An 18,468-nucleotide genomic window follows, 5' to 3' on the forward strand; every position below is an offset into this window, starting at 1 on the left:
GAAGTCTGTGCAGGCAAAAAACCAGTATTATTCTCTCCTGCATAATACCTTCTATTTTTAGGAAAGATAAGGGAAGAGTATTAAACTAAAAAAAAAATATATGTACACATATGCAATACGAAGCTAAGGTGTTCTTGGAAGTTTTTCATTTCTATGCAAGGAGAACCTTGCTGCTATAGCAACATGGAGTCTAATAACTGAGACACCTTTCCACAGAGAGAGCTTTGTTAAGAGCCAGAGTAAGAAGTCAAGACTCCTGGGTCAAAAATAGCTAGGTTGAGAAGCAGACTCCAGTTATCTGTGCCCTTTATAGTGACACAAGGAGAGAGTAGTTTTTCATCTCTCGCAATGAAATGATGCCTGCTTCCTTCTGAGGCATGCAAATGCCAGGTCATGCCTTCCCTGTTGTGATGGAAGAGTCTCCAGAGAACGCCTGCAGAGGAGCAACCCAACAGCGGGCTGACACCCAGCTCTGCCCACCTTCCCTCTCATTATATAGTTTAATAAGGCAACGCATTCTTTAACACCATGACCCACTGCAGTTCCCTACAGTGGTTTCCTAGCAAACAGTAAACTGTTGAGATTCATATTTTTATATGTAAGAAAATACGCAGAAATGGTTCTAAAATAAACATGCAAAACAATATTTCTGCATATTAGGCTTTAATGGGTTCTTACTCCATGCCTCTGTACACATGCAGTGAAGATGAAAGCTGTGAAAGGGTTTTCGGCCTTGACTGAAGCTCTTTCACACCTCCTTTTTAGATAAAGGGGATGAAGAAGCAAACACGACTGAAAACGGGACAAAGCACAAAACTAACATGCAACAGAAACATTGTGGCTTACTTCAAGGTATTTCAAAAAACCCCTGGTCTTTACATGCTGATGCTAGATTTAGCCAGCGTGATTGACACAGCAGCTGATGTCAAACTTAAGGTGCTTGAAAACACTGTGTTAAACAAACATTTGTTTAATAAACGTTAATAGATGAAGCAACTGTTTCTTTTTTTTTTTTTTTTTGCTGCCTTACTGTTTTCTAAAAATTCGTTGTTCAGGGTGCGTTGTCTTCAGGAACTTTCAGAATACTTAGATCATCAATAAGGGAACAATCATGCCTTGACCAGAAATAAGTATTTATATTCAAACTTTTAAAGAAGTCAAGAGTTACTTCCCATCAGATTTCCTTAAATCTTTCAAAGAGAATGGCTATCTTTAGAGCAAAATAGCTATTTGGAAAGACAGATAAGATGCAAGTGCTATTCACTCCATCACTCTATGAATTCTTCTTTCATTTTTAAAGAGATTACAAAAGATTAAACACAAAAAAAAAACAAACAAAAAAACACAAAACCCACAACCCCCCCCAAAGCACAGCTGCCTGTCAATCTCAAAACTGTCCATTTTCAAAGGTCTTGTCCCCAGATTCCAAGCACACGTTACTCGCTCTGAAAGACAGCCTTTGATGTAGCACAGCCTGCCAGAGAGAGACCTGAGGAATCTTTATCTGATCTGTAAAGATCAACTCCCTAGAAGGCCTATTCATCTTCCAGCCTTCATTTTTGTGCTCGTATGTCATATCTTTATCTCCTCCTAGCCAGCACAGAATTCTGTCAGCTAATGGCCCAATTACAATTATATTCATTACAATGAAATAAATCTTTTTTTTTTTTGCATTTCTTACTCTCCTTTAAGTATTTTATCTTGAAAATACTATTTGACTACGCCTTGATATATTAAACTCATATAAAATGTGTAAGCTTAGAAATATTAGACATCAATAGCCTCACAAAGCTTTCTAAAATACCAGATCCATGGAATTCTTTTGTTATTTTAAGAAGATAAATACCCAAGGAGAACATACCAACATCATGTTTAAATAGAACAATGTAGAAACATGCAATGAACTTCAAATCCGAATTTTAAAATATGATCCAAACATTCAATCCTGTTATTGAGTGAACAGTGTAATAGCCACAAGAAGGATGCGTAAAAGTGGTTTCAAACATGTTTTTTCATATATCCGTCTGAAATATAAATATTATTCTTCTGTAGATGATTATGAATTGCACATAAGTTCCAAGAGAGAAATATGAGGAAAAGATTTTGTAAGACTGAGATAAGCTTCCTGAAGTGCCAGTGGAAGACTGATACTGTTATTTCACTCCAGCTTTAATACACACTGACAGAATTTTAGAGAATTGCATTTTCACCTCAGTAAGCTGTTCTGCTCTGTATTAAACCAAATTAGAATTATTTTCTTCCACATTGATTCTACTGTCTTTACTTGCATGAAGTACGTTATATTTTTGTAGTAATTCTTGGTAATGAGTTAGCCAAATACCCATGAATTACCCCATTCATTAATTTCCTCTTACCCTATTGCATAAAAACAACACCCAGATTGGTCTAATTTCAACAAACAGCACTCATGAACCAGAAGGTCAGTGGCTCAGAAGTAAGCATGGGAGTGTTAATGACAGCAAGACCATCACCCCCATATAAATAAACCTGGATTTACTTTGCTTTGCCTTCACCTCCATACTCCCAGTGGGGCATAGGAGGGGTTAATAGGAACTGATTACCTTATGGCGTGTAACTCTTCTGAAGATATTTGCTATATGACCTTTCTCACAAGTGGGCATTCATAATATATTTCCTGCACAAAACCTGATGTAGATCTGATGAAGCTGTGGCACATTAGTATGGATAAGGTGGTCCCAACCGTACAATAATATCTTAGATTGAACCAAACACGTACCTAGTTTTGCAGATTTAAATTGTAACCACAAGGCTTAAGATCTCCTCTTCCAAGTAATTTTTTTTGCTTTTAAAAATATTTTGATTGCTAACACTGTAGTTCTTCAGTTTCCATGATAATTAGTATTTCCCTACCTCAAATAAGAACTGTTACCCTATGCATTGTTGTATCCCATTATGTAAATACCATAATCCGGTTATGTAAATACAACAATCTGGTTATAAGTGTAACCAGAATTGTAATACTTACACAGATTTTTTTAAGATTTTTTTTATGGTGATCAAAATTGATTTTTTTTTTAGGGTAGGTTTTTGTTTTGTGCTGACCTGCAGCATGGTTTCATTTCATGTATTTACACTGCAGTCACGGCTTCTCTCCTGCTGCCATGCCACATGACGGCAAGCTGATCTGCGGTCTGTTAACGAGGATAGCTGAAGCATATAAGGCCACAGACAAAGAGTATGTTTAGAATTGGCCTCCCGTATGCAGCATAGGCCTCGTGTGATGTATTCCCCAGCTACTCGCTTAAGCCAGTTTCACTTTTGTCATCTGAGGCAGCAGATGAGTCACATTCATAGGGAAAAAGGGTATGGTAGAGGTCTGCTGACACTGTGAGACTTACCAAAGCACTCTTCATAGAAATCCCTTGCCTAAATTTATACATAATCTAACACAATCAGCAATTAGCACAATTTTTTTAAAATGATGCTGTTACACTCTGGACCACAATTCAAAATAACGTCTCAAATTGTCTTCCACTATTAATCAACATCTTAAATTGCTAGATGTATTTTTTTTTTCCAGCTGTCGATTACAAAACTCAACTTTAATTAAACAGTAAACAGAAAACTACATATTTTGTGTGCTTGTCTAACACATTACAAGCCATTTCTGCTTTATTCACATGAACAGTAATTCTATTTCAGACCTTCTTAATCAGTTTTTTTAACAAGATTACCTCACATCCAACACAAGCCTGTCATGTTGGCTGAAAAGAAATCTAACAGAAAAAATTTATTATCACCTTCCACATATTTAGAAGACAGGGCTTTAAAGGATTTTTGCATCTGTCAACAACTGCAGTGAAACGCATTGTTTACGATTCCAGACAACCTTTATTCCTATTGTTAATTAAATGACTGAAGGAAGAATCTGGACGATTCTCCACAGAGAAATTTTACCCTTCCAGTGGTTTTCCAATTCCAAAGCAGAAGACTTAAAATATATGAAGCCACAGGTCTAAATAAGATCAGAAATCAATCTGCAGCCAAATCTGAACTAGAGTACTTGAGATTATAATATTGCAGGTGAAGTTAATGTTTTCTGACATGAATAATCATATTGATTTTAATAGGGAAAACTGAAATAGGGAGGTCCTAAATGAATACATCACACATGTGGCTTTTGACATTAAAATGTTGTGTGCTATTACCTGTCTCTGACAAAACTGTAATGTAAGAAAAGTCAAAAAAGGATAAACTGAACAGACCAACTGGCCCAATAACACTTCTACACTACATGAAAGCAGCCATTGTCTGGAAAGAGCTCTTCTCTCCTATTTCTTTCTTTCTCTTATTGTGTGGATTTATGAATTCCGCTTTGGTAGTAAATTAGCAAACAGAGAAGGCAAAAGTGACATAGTGACAGCACTTGTACTCCTAAAAGAGTGCTGAAACTCTTTATATTATATATATATTTTATACATATTACACTATAGCAGGATTCTCCATGAAGTTTTAATAAGAATCTGAAATTCTTCAGAAGTAGAGAAATGTACAGGTAATGTCACACAAACTTTGACTCTGTCCTGAAAACAAGTCACAGAACAGATGCTGGAACTACACACACCACGGAAAAGCATCACTGGAGAATAAATAAATAAATAAGCTAAAACCCATACTTTTAAACTTCTGGAAAAGGGTTGTAGCTGGATATGCACCCAGATGAGCGCACAAGCTATGGAAGTTGCAGGGGGGATGCCGTCAAGTACCAGTTTGCAGCTGTGTGAAAACCTACTGGTTTCCACCTCAGCTTGGTCTCTAATGTTCTGAATCATAACTAGTAAGACCATTGGTACTAGATGAAAAGAAACCTTACATGAGCAGTCAACAGGATAAATTAACTGCAGGTGCAAAAATATCACTGGAGGGCACTTGCCCAAGTACCAGAGAAGAGGGCAAACCAAATACAGCTGCAATGAAGAACAGAGGGAGCACATAACTGGAGCAGTGTCCAGTCCATGAGGTATGAAATGTGATTTGCATGAAATATCCTGCAAACTTCGTACAATGCAGAATGAGTGTATAAAATAATTCTGTTCAAGGAATGTAGGAAATTCTCATGGGAAGGTAGAGAAGCAGCACTTTTTTTGTTAAACTCTACACTTTCCACATTTATGGGGAGCGGGAGGGAGGAAGGAGGTTCAGTTCCCAAGTCTGAGTACATTTCTAGGATGCATGCAATCAGGAGATCTGAGAAGCTGGGCAATATTGTGACAGCTTGATACTGCCAAATATGTTTCAGTAGACAAGAGAATAAGAGAGAGAACTGTAGATAAAGGCATGAAGAAAAAGGATCAGAAGAGTAAGAAATAGCCTGTCAAATGCATCTTGACATCTAGCAGTGAAATTTTGCTACAGTGGAGCATGGAATCAGCAAAAGACCACTTCTTTTTACGTATAATTTATCCTTCTCATTTTCAGAGGTTTCAAACCCTTAGAGCTTATTACATTTTCACTCTAATAATTCATATGCCTTAAATGCAAGTCACTTTAGTGTTATATTTTTAAAGAAGCTCCAAGTGAAGGACACACGCTGAAACCATTGCACCGAAATCACCAGCCACTCCGACAAATCACAGACTGGGTAACACGGCCAGCTCCAGCTAACTGCCCGCCTCGGGAAGCTTCAGAGCTTCACAGCTGAGACGGTAACTTCACAGGCATGATTAGAAGACAACACATATATTGAGTAGGCATGCCTTGTTACCCAGCTTTTTCAACTGTAGTGTACGTGTAGTTTTTAGCCACCCAGGGAGAAATGAGGACTACATAAATTTATTTTAGAAATATCAAAATTAACCTACTCCAAAGAAGTGTTCTGAAATGTCAACAATGTAATTTTCCTCTAACTTAGAAAAAAATAACTTAGATGCAGTTCAGTTTGCTTCACAGCTCCTTTAATACCTACCCATTAGGTATCCACTAAAAACAAACAAACAAAACACCCTTAGCTGCTCAAAATTTATATATGCTAGCAGTTCCATTAAAATCTGACTAGGATCCAAACGGGAACAGACACCACTGAAAAGCACATGTAGCTGCCTAATTTCAAAGGCAAAAGTAGCAAAAGGAACTAATCAAGTAAACTCCTCCTTACTAAGGACAGGGAGCAGTAAACATTGACACAGGCTTGCATAACTTATGCAAGAAAAACACTCATGAAGTCAGTGATCCGTAAACAAATCGGGGATGCAACAGCAGTTGCCTTTTGCCGCATCATATATAATCAAACTGAACACCATTTTAACTGAATGCTCTAGTCTTATACCAGTTCAACAACAACATATTGAGTTATATCAATATACATTCAATATAACTTGATAAGAATATTCAAAGTAGTGTTTGCAATATTTTTTTTGGCTTAAAATTACAGCATTCTACTAGTAAATGCAATTCACAGAAGTGGAATATAACCACATAAGAAACACCACATTTAAAGAAGAGTAGTGAGTTCTGGATTTACTCACACTTTGTGTGTGACAAAAGCCTTTTAAATGTAATGCTGTTATAATCCCAAAAGAAGATCAGAAAGCTGGGAATTTAAAATCTCTGCTGACGAGATAGTCAAATATCTCTTTTGGCCATATCATCAGAAAAAGCTTTATGCTGTCTCAGAATTGCATAAGTATTTACAGAAAGAATCACAAAAACCAGAATTTCAAAAATTAACAAGACTGAACAGAGATCATTACCACCTTTTCCTCTGTGGAATGGGGCTAAATTGTTTTATTTCATTAAGAGAGGTTCATAACCTAAACCAGCCTGATAAAGTCCAAAGTAGTCAATGATTTACAATAAAACTGAGATAGCATTTAAGTAGGATTTCCAGAAATGGGCCTGTGAGACATGCAACTTTATTAATAATAACATTCTGAGCTTGAATGTTAGAACCATAATGCGAAATTAAAAAAAAAAAAAAGCACAACAGCATCTTCTCCTAGGTTCTCAGATGTATAAAATAGAATCTATCTGATTTTCACTGATTAGAAGTCTGCTAAAAAATGAATCCACTTAATAAATTTTTGTGTTTTTTTTAAAACACAGCTGAATAACAAATGTGGCTTTAACAAGGCAAGATAGTGTATTAACAGCTTTGCATGTCAAGGAAAAAAATGGAGCAGGTGGTAGGCTAGAGCTGCTGAATAATCAACTTGATCTCATCAACAGTCCGTGGGTGAGAGCCAAGGAAACACGTTACTGTTGGCAACAGCAGATACAAATGATGCATTAATACTGCATGCTATTTTCAGGCAACATTTCCCTAATGGAAGTAATTCTAGTCAAAAGAAATAAAAAGTGTTTAACTGTGAGTCCTGAAGAAAACGGAGCACAAAGGAAAATGACCTTCTGCTGGCAAACCGTAGCAACGTTTTTTATTTTCCCAGGGATAATATGTCAATCACAACAGCCAAGCTGGGAACACAGCAAAGCCTCAACTGCTCCCGCTCATGGCTTTGCACTGGGGTGACAAGACACCCAAAGCTCCTTCATTTCTGCCTTATTAAATACAGTGTAATAACATGCTACTTCTCAAATTTCTCAAATGTCTTTTAAAAGAGGTGTTTTGTGCACTCCCAACCTTCTCTCTCTACTGAACGGTTTAGAGTTGTACTTTCAAGCATAGCCATGTGCCCTTTTTAAAAACAATTCATGTCCTTCGTCAGTAAATCCTCTTCTATAAAGGACTCCATGAGATTTACTATTTTCTTACCCTCCAACAGAAAACTCTTTCAGATTGTAATGTAAAAACACTTTAAAAGTAGACAAAAATGTAAGAATTAAATGCTGAAAACTGCGTCATTCACCTTTCCTCAGACCATTTACCTTCTGTAGTATCTTCTCATGTCCTTTGAACATGGAATAAACTCAGCACTCTCATACTTCCAGTCAGTTTATTCTCAGATACAGCTACGTTTCCCTGCTCTCGAATGCAAGTTTTATCCTAGTATAGCTGCACAATTGTAAAGCAACCATTGCTGAACCTGTAACATAAATCACTTTTAGTCGATGTGATCATTTCTCATCCAGGCACAGGTCCACAAAAGGTGTATTAAGTGTATACCCATAGGGATAGCTATTAAAAGATCCATATTAATAACTAAAGCATTTCATCAAATGCTTAAATATCTCTCAAGGTCACCAAGTTCCATAAGAACTGTTCTTTTAGGCTGAAATCTACTCTCTTCATTGAGATTCAGTCCTGCTGCCTCAAGCCTCGTGTATGTGAGATCATGAAATTCCTAACCGGAGATCTTCTTCCAGACTCCGCAATCGCCAATAGCCAAGCCTTGTTTTGGCCATTATTTCTCTTCAGCTTCTCTTATCATGTTGATGTCATACATTGGACAATGGATCCTCTTTTTCTTCTAGGCAGTACAGCACATTTCTGGGCATTCTTGTGATTATAGCGAAAATGTAACTGGGTTCAGATACACCATTAACATCTTAAGTAAGGCGGTTGGTTCACATTTCTGCACTATAAAATCTTAAAAATGGACTTACAGTTAAAAAAAATATTTTTCATCATAAAACCTACAGTTTAAAAACTAATGCTGTATATTTTCATGGCTACGGAAGTATTTAGCATCTTTTCTCAACCACTGTAAACTAAATATTGTTAATGGTATTTAACATATAAAGGAAAGTAAAGCGGAAAGGTGAAATCATCTGACCAAAGTCACACAAAACATTAGTGTCAGGTGTTAGTAACTCCTAAATCTGTAAGATTTATCCTCTGGGTGAATCCATTTTATTTTTCTATCAGTTATTTTCCTCCTTCTTATGATTCTATGCATAACCTGTAGGTATGCTTAAAATCTGTTTGCTTGACTGTCCTAGTGAGTAATGTACATAATTGAATCAACATTCAAATGATAATTTCCTTCCATTTTTTACAAAAAGAAAAAAGAAATTAAGAGATATTTCTAGTGTTACCCTCACAGGTGACACATTTGAGAACTACTACAAGCAGTTTGGGTTTATCCATGATGACTTCCACCAAAAGGTGTTTAATTAGGATGTCTCACACTTTTCTGTGTATGAAAATCTAATTGCCACCTTCTAGCTCAAAGAACACAATCAAGAAGCATTATCCCATCTCAAAATTGCCTACGCATCTTCCTCATGTCACTTCCAATTCTGGTGTTACTTCATTTTCTTTTTCAGTCTTGTATGTTTCTTTTCTATGAAGGAAATATATTGAACCATACCAACAAATTTAGCACCCTCCAAAAAGTGTGTTTTCTTTTATTCCACCTAGAGCTACTTAATGAAAAACATCATCAGAATCAAATTGTGAATAGCAAAAAGAAATACAAAAAAGCTAAAACATGATTATAAAAAAGAGACACTAGACAGACGTGTCAAAAATGTCACAGTACATCTTAAAGCAATACACGGCAGCACCTTGCCAGCCTGGATGTTTGATGCAGCCAACTCAGTATGCTGCAGTTGACTGCAGTTGACCTGAGTTGTACTTCAAGCCTCGTAGATCCTGCCCACTGGGAAGAATTTCTTCTGCAGTCCTGTTAAACTGGCACCTTATATGGCAGTGATGATTTTCAAAAATCAATCTGAACCTTTAAATAAAGAGACCTGAGCTGAAACTTGAAGGGGTCTGGCAGATTGTTAAAGATTTAGAATTTTTTTTAACTCTACAGAATGTTCCTGTAGTAACTCACAGAATTGTCTTTGGGCTATATTCTTAAGCAACAATGGCAAACAGATAATCTATGTAACAAGGAAGGCAGATTCTTCTGGGGTCTTCACTGTCATATGAAACATTAAGATTTGAGAAGTTAGGCACTTTGTGCTCTCATTTAGGTCAGGGGCAGCACTGAAATGTTGAACCTCTACTACCAAAGCTAGAAAGTGACTCTTCATGCCAAGGGCAAAAGCATCTTCTTCTCCTGCATGAAATCAACCTCCAGATGTAGATGTGCATACTGCATCAGTGTGGACTGAAAGCGTAGCTTTATCTTCATGCTGCATCGCACAATGACTTGATTCATCATAGGTTAGAATTCCCATAAACGACCATAAAACACATTCACCTGCATGTAGAACAGAAGCCTCAAGCAAATAAACCTGACCATAAAGTCTTGTTAAATTCAATTACAGCGAAGTTTAATCATATACTGAACTCTTCACCTATGTCCTGTGGTCAGGTGGTTTTAGCAAATTTGAACCTAGGGTATGAGAAATTGTGAACTGAGAAAATCACCTCCAGTGCAGCAACATGAAGACCCAGGTAAGAAGCGACAACAGGGATCCCTTCCACCATGCCACCTTACGATAATATCACTACTTGGAGGTCTGGCTGACGAAACCAGACACCTTGACCTTCCTTGACAGCTGAAGAGTTACATGGTTCAATTCTGTTAGGTTAAAGAGAAGATGAAAAATAAGGAAAATTAACTAATAAATTAAACCCGTAAACTGCATTTTCAAGTTTTTTTTCTATTATTATTATTATTAATCACTGGCCAAGTCAGACTTTTATCACAAGTCTCTCGATACTTTTCTCTAAACTTTGGATTTAGGTATGATTTCACCTGTTTAATTTCATGTATATCTCATCTTCGTCCCCTACAGAAAAAAAAAAAAGAAAACCCACAACCCAAAAACTTCCACATATATGTAAACCAGATAATACTTTGTGGGGAAACAAAAACTAAAACCAAAACCACAAACAAAAAAACCCTGCAAAACTTTGGATTTATTAAAATCTCAAGCTTATCAAGATCATACGGTAATTTTGAGGGATCTGCCTTTTTCTTCTAAAAAAATAATTTTAAAAATTCCCTTTGGAACTGAAAATATTAGCAGGCACAGGCAGATGTGTGGCAATGGCATCAGCTAGCACAGCACACGGGAAGCTGTAGGGCAATGCAGCAACCACTTCTCCCGGCCTCTGCACGCGCGCCCGGGCTGCCCCAGCCCAGCCGCCAGTGCTCTGACACCAGCCTTCCATGGGACAACTGGCAGCCAAGCTCCCAAGTGCCCAGAAAGGTGGGAAAAAAAAAAAAGAAAGCAGTAACTTCTGCCAGCTTGTAATTTTTTTATAACTATGACTCAACGAGAAGCTACTTAAATGACAAGCCATGGTGGAACTCAATCCATCAAGTACACTGTCGCTACCAAACAAAAACCAAAGAGGTTGCTCACATTGAAGGAAGGGGTTAAAAGGGATTTTAATAGAAGTGGCATTACCTAATAGCTGCTGTGCATTTAAAAAACTGATAGTGCTTATCTATTGTCTAAATTAACTGAAGCAGAGAGTCTTGTATCTCCATACAAAGGGGTTAGTTCCTGATAGGGGCTGGGAGTCACCTAAAACTGGCTAAGACCGACCCTGCTGTATGGATGGGAGCCAGAAGAGAACTGAGTTTTAGCAGAGACAAAGGTCAATCAATGAACACTGTGATGAAGAGGATGTGCCTTCATCTTGGGATCCCCGACGACCACCACTAGGAGGCACTGCATGAGCGCAACTGGGAGGAGTCTATGGAAATTATTTCTTGGAACTAATTTTGATATGGAAATTATTTCTCGGAACTGATTTTGATATGCAATGAGGATAGATGCATATGTATAGGTGTATTGGGAATTCTAATGTATATGTAATATTTGATTGTATAAATTGAAGAGACACGTTGCTGCTCGGCGCGCACGACTTTGGTGGGACTACCCTCCCGTGCTTCCCGGCACCGAATAAACATACCTACTTTACAATCTGACAGCTTGTGGAGTCTGCTTTCCGCACATCAACGTGAGCATTCAGTTGCTGGAAAGATTACAGTTTCGATTATCATTTTAACTGGAAACAAAGGCAAAAAAGGTCACTGATGTTCTGTGTGGTGTCTTTATAAAAATGCTGCAGAAGGGGGATTTACTTACTCACACCGTGAATGAGTTTTATAGGTACTCTATGCTCAGTAAACTGCGGCATGTAGCACTGCATTATTCTCTGCATGTCCAACTGAGTTTGTACAAAACATCCTTATATTGGATTTACATAATAAAGGAAGAACTGTATCATAAAACATGCAACTTTTCTGAAATGTATCTCTAAAGTATACGTCTCGTGCTCTGAGTGCTTCCTCAAGTGAAAAAATATACACTAAAGAATGAAAAAAGAATTCAGTATTTATAACATAAATAGTTTTTACATATCATGATTTTGGGCCAGAGCACATACTCCAGCCAGATGCCTTCTTTACAGTAGCATAAGGGGGTTTGGGGTTCGGAGTTTTTTTGCTGGTGAATTTTCAGCTGACTAATTAGTTTACTAGTTTGCAGCATTTTTAATTTCTGTGCTTTTAGCCTTAAAAAAATATAAAGAGAATAAAAGGACAATAAAAATTTAAAAAGTAAACCAAACAAATTAAAAAAAAGAAAAAAAAAACCCAACCCCAAACAAACTAACAAAACTAACCCCACCTTACTTAAAGTAAGGAAATTTGTAGACTGCTTAAATTGATGCTATTGATTCCAGAGTCCTTCCTACCATCAAAAGATCATGATATTCTGAGTGATATATTTTTATTGTCTGAATCATTAGTTATGCTCTTCTGTGATTTTCTTGCCTAGGTAGTCGTGTGCATAGAGTGATGGCTGGACTATTCTAAGGTGAGCTGACTGCAGTCATTATACTTAGGGTTATCAAAATGGTATAATGACTTCTTATAGTTACGTCAAACTTTTTTACTGCTTACATGCTAAGAAAAAAACAAATCTTCTGACAGCTGGATTTAGAAATTCCTTTACACTCTGAGCAATGTCAAATATGAGACATTGTATGAGAAAGCTGAGAAAATGGAGTCTTGGTGTTGCATACAGATTTCTTCTTAAGGCCCTCCTTTCCTCTCCTATGATTTGCATCAATGCTTCCCAGATATGGTTGTGCCCACATCTGAATATTTTTGTCAAATATGAGCAAAGCTAGTTCAGTCAGTTTTTTCAGCAGAAGGAAAAGGAAAGAAACTTTCCTCCCACTTTGGGCAAAACCTGAAATGTGAGCAGGAGCACGCTTCCTAACAGTTCCAGTCAATCTAGAATAGTAAGTATTTCCAGCATTTAAATAAAATGAAAGTCTTGTTAAACTGAACATTTTCCAAGGTTGATATAACAGCTTCACAATAATTAAGCGTATTTCAGTGGAAGGACGTCTCTTCTGGCTAATCATCTCATGTATTTCATCTGAGCCAGAAAGGAATTTACATTGGATAGATATTCACGCACTTGGTTTTACATACAAAGAACTATTCATGCTTTTCTTGAGCAATAGCATTTGCAGTGATTTAAGAGCTGAATCTTCAATATATATTTTAATATTATCCGCCCTATCTTAGCATAAATCTAGTCAAAAGTCTCAGAAAGAAAATATGTTCCATTTTGGAATAGGAGGTTATGTTTGCTAATAATACTTGAAATGTTTATTTTTCAAAGATGCTGCTTCTAGGTTTAGCATATTTGACAATGTCATAGAAATACTGTTCGTTCTTGTTTTTAAACAATCAAGTTGTCAGATTTGTTTTAACTGGAATCCACAACATTGTACCAAAATCTACTCACTCAGAAGTAGCTTATTAAACCGATTTAGGTTTGTTTGGGGTTCTTTTGTTATTGTTGTTTTGTTGTTGTTGTTTGGTTTGGTTTGGTTTTTAATTTATGGAAACAGCACTGATCAGATGACACCATGAATCCTAAGCAAATCATGATACTGGTGCAAGACCTAAGCAGATTGTCTGGAGAGGGATGGAAGGTGAATCTGAGAAGCCGCAGCACTAGATAGCCATGCCATACTTGTCCCTGGAGATCCAGGGAACTTCCAAAAATCCATGGGATTTATTAGAACTATGCTGCACCTACAGACAATTTAATTCTGGTCCAAACATATTCTTTCCCAAAAACACGGCCTAAGCAAAATCTCCGTGCTTTTAGACAGGGTTGTAAACATTTTGCACTACCTTCAAATAGATGAGATGAGCCCAGATCCACTGTCCACTGAAACCTGAATCTTTTATTTAAAAGCCCGGCATGAGGGAGAAGAGAAGCCAGAAAGTTATCCCCTACAGAACTATTCCTCTATTTATAACATTAAGATCAAAATAAATTGCTTTGCATTATAGGCTTGCAACACTGTCTTTGCTCTTGCCTGAGACAAAGCAGTCCAATTTATGGCCAGAAAACAAAGATCAGATTCTCAAATAGGGTAATTCTTCTGATCCTCAATACAAAATACTGAATTAGTCTTTTAGGGGTAAGCCCATATCATCTAGTAACTACTGTAAAAGACAAGGTATATGGAGATTGCAGTACAATCTCATCTACACTACTATCATTCAGTTTTACTTCCTTGTCAACTGTAATTTCATATTCTGCATTTCGAACTCTATCATCCCTAGGCATACAAGGATTTCATGTTTGTCACAAAGACTCAATAAACCATATGTGTTGATGTGTATACAATGCCAGTTCTATCTCAGACATTATATGTATGCTAATACATCTGGGTCTGACAGTTTAACAGCTCTCCAAAGTACCCAGATTCGGTACTTAAACAGCTTTATGAAATCTGGTATTACGGTTGCCTTACAAACAAGCAAGTACTTTTATGCATATTAAAAATACTCCTTACTAGTGTCTGTTAAGCAAACTGTTCTGTAATGTAAAGAAACCTATTATATGCTACTGCAGCACGTGCACACAGTCTCGTTATCAGTCAGGGAACCCATTTCTGTGCAGGCACCGCAGAAATCACCGCAGAATTGGAACACAGCGATACAAAGTAAACTTTTTTTGCAGCTGAAGCCTTTGCATACCAGAACAGAATAGGAATCCCTAAAGAATAAGTGTTCAAACACAATATTAGAGCACGTCTTGAAGTCCAGCTTAGCTAGTAGCACAGACTAAGCTGAATTGATTTTCTTCAGTTATTTAAATTTCATTATATATGCCCTATTTAATTCCCTCTCCATTTAAATTGATATGAAATACGAAGCAACCTCTAAATAATTTAGTGTGAAAAAACATACAAGCTAATTAAAAGCTAAAAATCGAAATCCAAACACATTAAAACCACCACTTCTTTTAAGATGCCTTTTTTATTTTATTTTCATAGAATCATAGAATAGTTTGGGTCGGAAGGGATGTTTAAAGGTCACAGAATCACAGAATCACAGAACGGTAGGGGTTGGAAGGGACCTCTGTGGGTCTTCTAGTACAACCCTCCTGCCAAAGCAGGGTCACCTACAGCAGACTGCACAGGACCACTTCCAGGCGGGTCTTGAATATCTCCAGAGAAGGAAACTCCACTGCCTCCCTGGGCAGCCTGTGCCAGTGCTCTGTCACCCTCAGAGAGTGAAGAAGTTCTTGCTCATGTTCAGACGGAACTTCCTGTGCCTCAGTTTGTGCCCATTGCCCCTTGTCCTGTCACTGGGCACCACTGAAAAGACCTTGGCCCCATCCTCCTGACACCCACCCTTCAGATATTTGTAGGCATTTATAAGGTCCCCTCGCAGCCTTCTCTTCTTCAGGCTGAACAAGCCCAGCTCCCTCAGCCTCTCCTCGTAGGAGAGATGTTCCAGTCCCCTCATCATCCTTGTAGCCCTCCGCTGGACTCTCTCCAGTAGCTCTTCATCTTTTTTGAACTGGGGAGCCCAGAACTGGACACAGTACTCCAGATGAGGCCTCACTAGGGCAGTGTAGAGGGGAAGGAGAACCTCCCTTGTCCTGCTGACCACACTCTTCTTGATGCACCCCAGGATTCCATTGGCTTTCTTGGCAGCCAGGGCACACTGCTGGCTCATGGTTAACCTGTCGTCCACCAGGACACCCAGGTCCCTCTCCGCAGAGCTGCACTCCAGCAGGTCCACCCCAAGCCTGTACTGATGCATGGGGTTGTTCCTCCCCAGGTGCAGGACCCTGCATTTGCCTTTGTTGAACCTCATCAGGTTCCTCTCTGCCCAGCTTTCCAGCCTATCCAGGTCATGCTGAATGGCAGCACAGCCTGCTAGTGTGTCCACCACACCTCCCACTTTGGTGTCAGCAGCAAACTTGCTGAGGGTACATTCTAACTCTTCATCCAGGTCGTTGATGGAGAAGTTAAACAAGACTGGGCCCAGTACTGACCCCTGAGGGACACCACTTGTTACCAGCCTCCAATTAGACTCAGCGCCGCTGATGACAACCCTCTGAGTTCTGCCACTCAGCCAGTTCTCTATCCACTTCACCGACCACTCATCCAGCCCACACTTCCTCAGCTTCCCTAGGAGGATACCATGGGAGACTGTGTCGAAAGCCTTGCTGAAGTCAAGGTAGACAACATCCACGGCTCTCCCTTCGTCTACCCAGCCAGTCATGTCATTGTAGAAAGGTATTAGATTGGTCAGGCATGATTTCCCCTTGGTGAATCCATGCTGACTACTCCTGATAACCTTCTTTTCTTCCACTTGCTTCATGATGACCTCCAGGATAAGCTGCTCCATCACCTTTCCTGGGATGGAGGTGAGGCTGACTGGCCTGTAGTTCCCTGGGTCCTCCTTCTTGCCCTTTTTGAAGACTGGAGTGACATTGGCCTTTCTCCAGTCCTCGGGCACCTCTCCTGTCCTCCAGGACCTCTCAAAGATGATGGAGAGTGGCTCAGCAATGACATCCGCCAGCTCTCCTAGCACTCATGTGTGCATTCCATCAGGGCCCATGGATTTGTGGACATCCAGATCGCTTAAGCGATCCCTCACACAGTCCTCCTCGAGCAAGGGAAAGTCGTCCTCTTTGTAGGCTTCTTCTCTTACCTCCGGGGCCTGGGATTCCTGAGGGCCAGTCTTAGCACTGAAGACTGAAGCAAAGCAGGCATTCAGTAGCTCTGCCTTCTCCGCATCCTCCGTCACCAGGACACCCGCCTCATTCAGCAGCGGCCCCACGTTGTCCCTAGCCTTCCTTTTGCTGCTGATGTAGTTGAAGAAGCCCTTCTTGTTGCTTTTGACATCCCTTGCCAGCTTCAATTCCAGGTGGGCCTTGGCCTTCCTCGTCGCATCCCTGCATGCTCTCACCACGTTTCTGTACTCTTCCCAAGTGGCCTGCCCCTCTTTCCACATTCCATGGACCTTTCTCTTCTGCCTGATCTCCGCTAGAAGCTCCTTGTTTAACCATGCAGGTCTCCTGCCTCCTTTGCTAGATTTCTTTCTCAGGGGGATGCATTGCTCCTGTGCATGGAAGAAGTGTTGTTTAAAGAGCGACCAGCACTCATGGACCCCCCTGCCTTCGAGAGCCCTGGCCCACGGGATTCCTCCCAGTAGCTCCTTGAAGAGGGCAAAGTTAGCCCTCCTGAGGTCCAGGGTTTTGATCCTGCTTATCGCCCTGCTTCCTCCACGCAGGATCCTGAACTCGACCATTTCATGGTCACTGCAGCCGAGTCTACCTCCGACCTTCACGTCCTCCACCAGTCCCTCCTTGTTTGTTAACACAAGGTCCAGCAGCGCGCCTTTCCTTGTTGGTTCCTCCACCACTTGCATCAGAAAGTTATCATCGATGCTCTGTAGGAACCTCCTGGATTGCGCCTGCCTAGCTGTATGGTCTTCCCAGCTGATGTTAGGGTGGTTGAAGTCCCCCATGAGAACCAGGGTCTGTGACTGTGAGGCTGCTTGCAGCTGCCTGTAGAATGGGGCAGGAAAATTATTTCTTTCTGGTTTGAAGCTGTCTTTTGTTTTGGTTTGGAGAGACAACGAGTTTCTGTAGGGTTCTTATTTCTGAGTAAAAAGTGCTTACAAAAAAAGCCCTTCAGTTTCAGTTGCTTTGATTTTATGCTACCAATAAGGGTTTGTGGTTTTTTAATGCTGTTGAAATTGCAACTAAACGAATAAAATCTAAATGTTGTATTCTTCACTATGTCATGTGATTTTCCGTAATTACAAATTAAAATATGTGTCCTCATGATTATTAATTGCTCTCTTTAATTGTAACTTGAGCACTTAAATGCCATCTTACAAGATTCTACCCTGGTTGGACATTGCTGGCAGATGTCCTTGGAAAGGATGGAGGGGCAGCAGAAAGAGAGTGCATTAATGGAGGGGCACTTTCCATGAGCAGATCTATGTGTCTCAGACATGTAGAAGGCAATAATTAAAAATAAAAAATCATCCTCTGTAATTCATGAATTGCACTAATGTATACTTTACTGGTGTGCCAAACAGATCTCATAACAGATATTCGTACGTTAAGAGCTGAAGCTTTTCTTGTCTTCAACAGTTCTCAGGTAAGGCTCTTCCTGAGAACATAATAAATGTAAGTCACATCTAAGTAACATTTTCCATTCATCTCTATAATCTAATTTTAAAATTATAAGAATTACCCCAAAAAAGATTTATGATCTTCTATTACTCTGACTGAAACCATATAATCCCCAACTTTTTTTCTTACTTTTTCTTG

General features: G+C 39.1%; 1 protein-coding gene across 5 annotated transcripts in view; it reads right to left on the minus strand.

Annotated features, from left to right (window-relative positions):
- The window catches only part of CACNA2D1 (calcium voltage-gated channel auxiliary subunit alpha2delta 1), a 439,617-nt gene that overhangs the window by 234,020 nt on the left and 187,129 nt on the right, over nt 1-18,468 (minus strand). The window lies entirely within an intron of this gene.

Source organism: Opisthocomus hoazin, chromosome 8, assembly GCF_030867145.1.
Source record: "Opisthocomus hoazin isolate bOpiHoa1 chromosome 8, bOpiHoa1.hap1, whole genome shotgun sequence".
Classification (NCBI taxonomy): Eukaryota; Metazoa; Chordata; class Aves; order Opisthocomiformes; family Opisthocomidae; genus Opisthocomus; species Opisthocomus hoazin.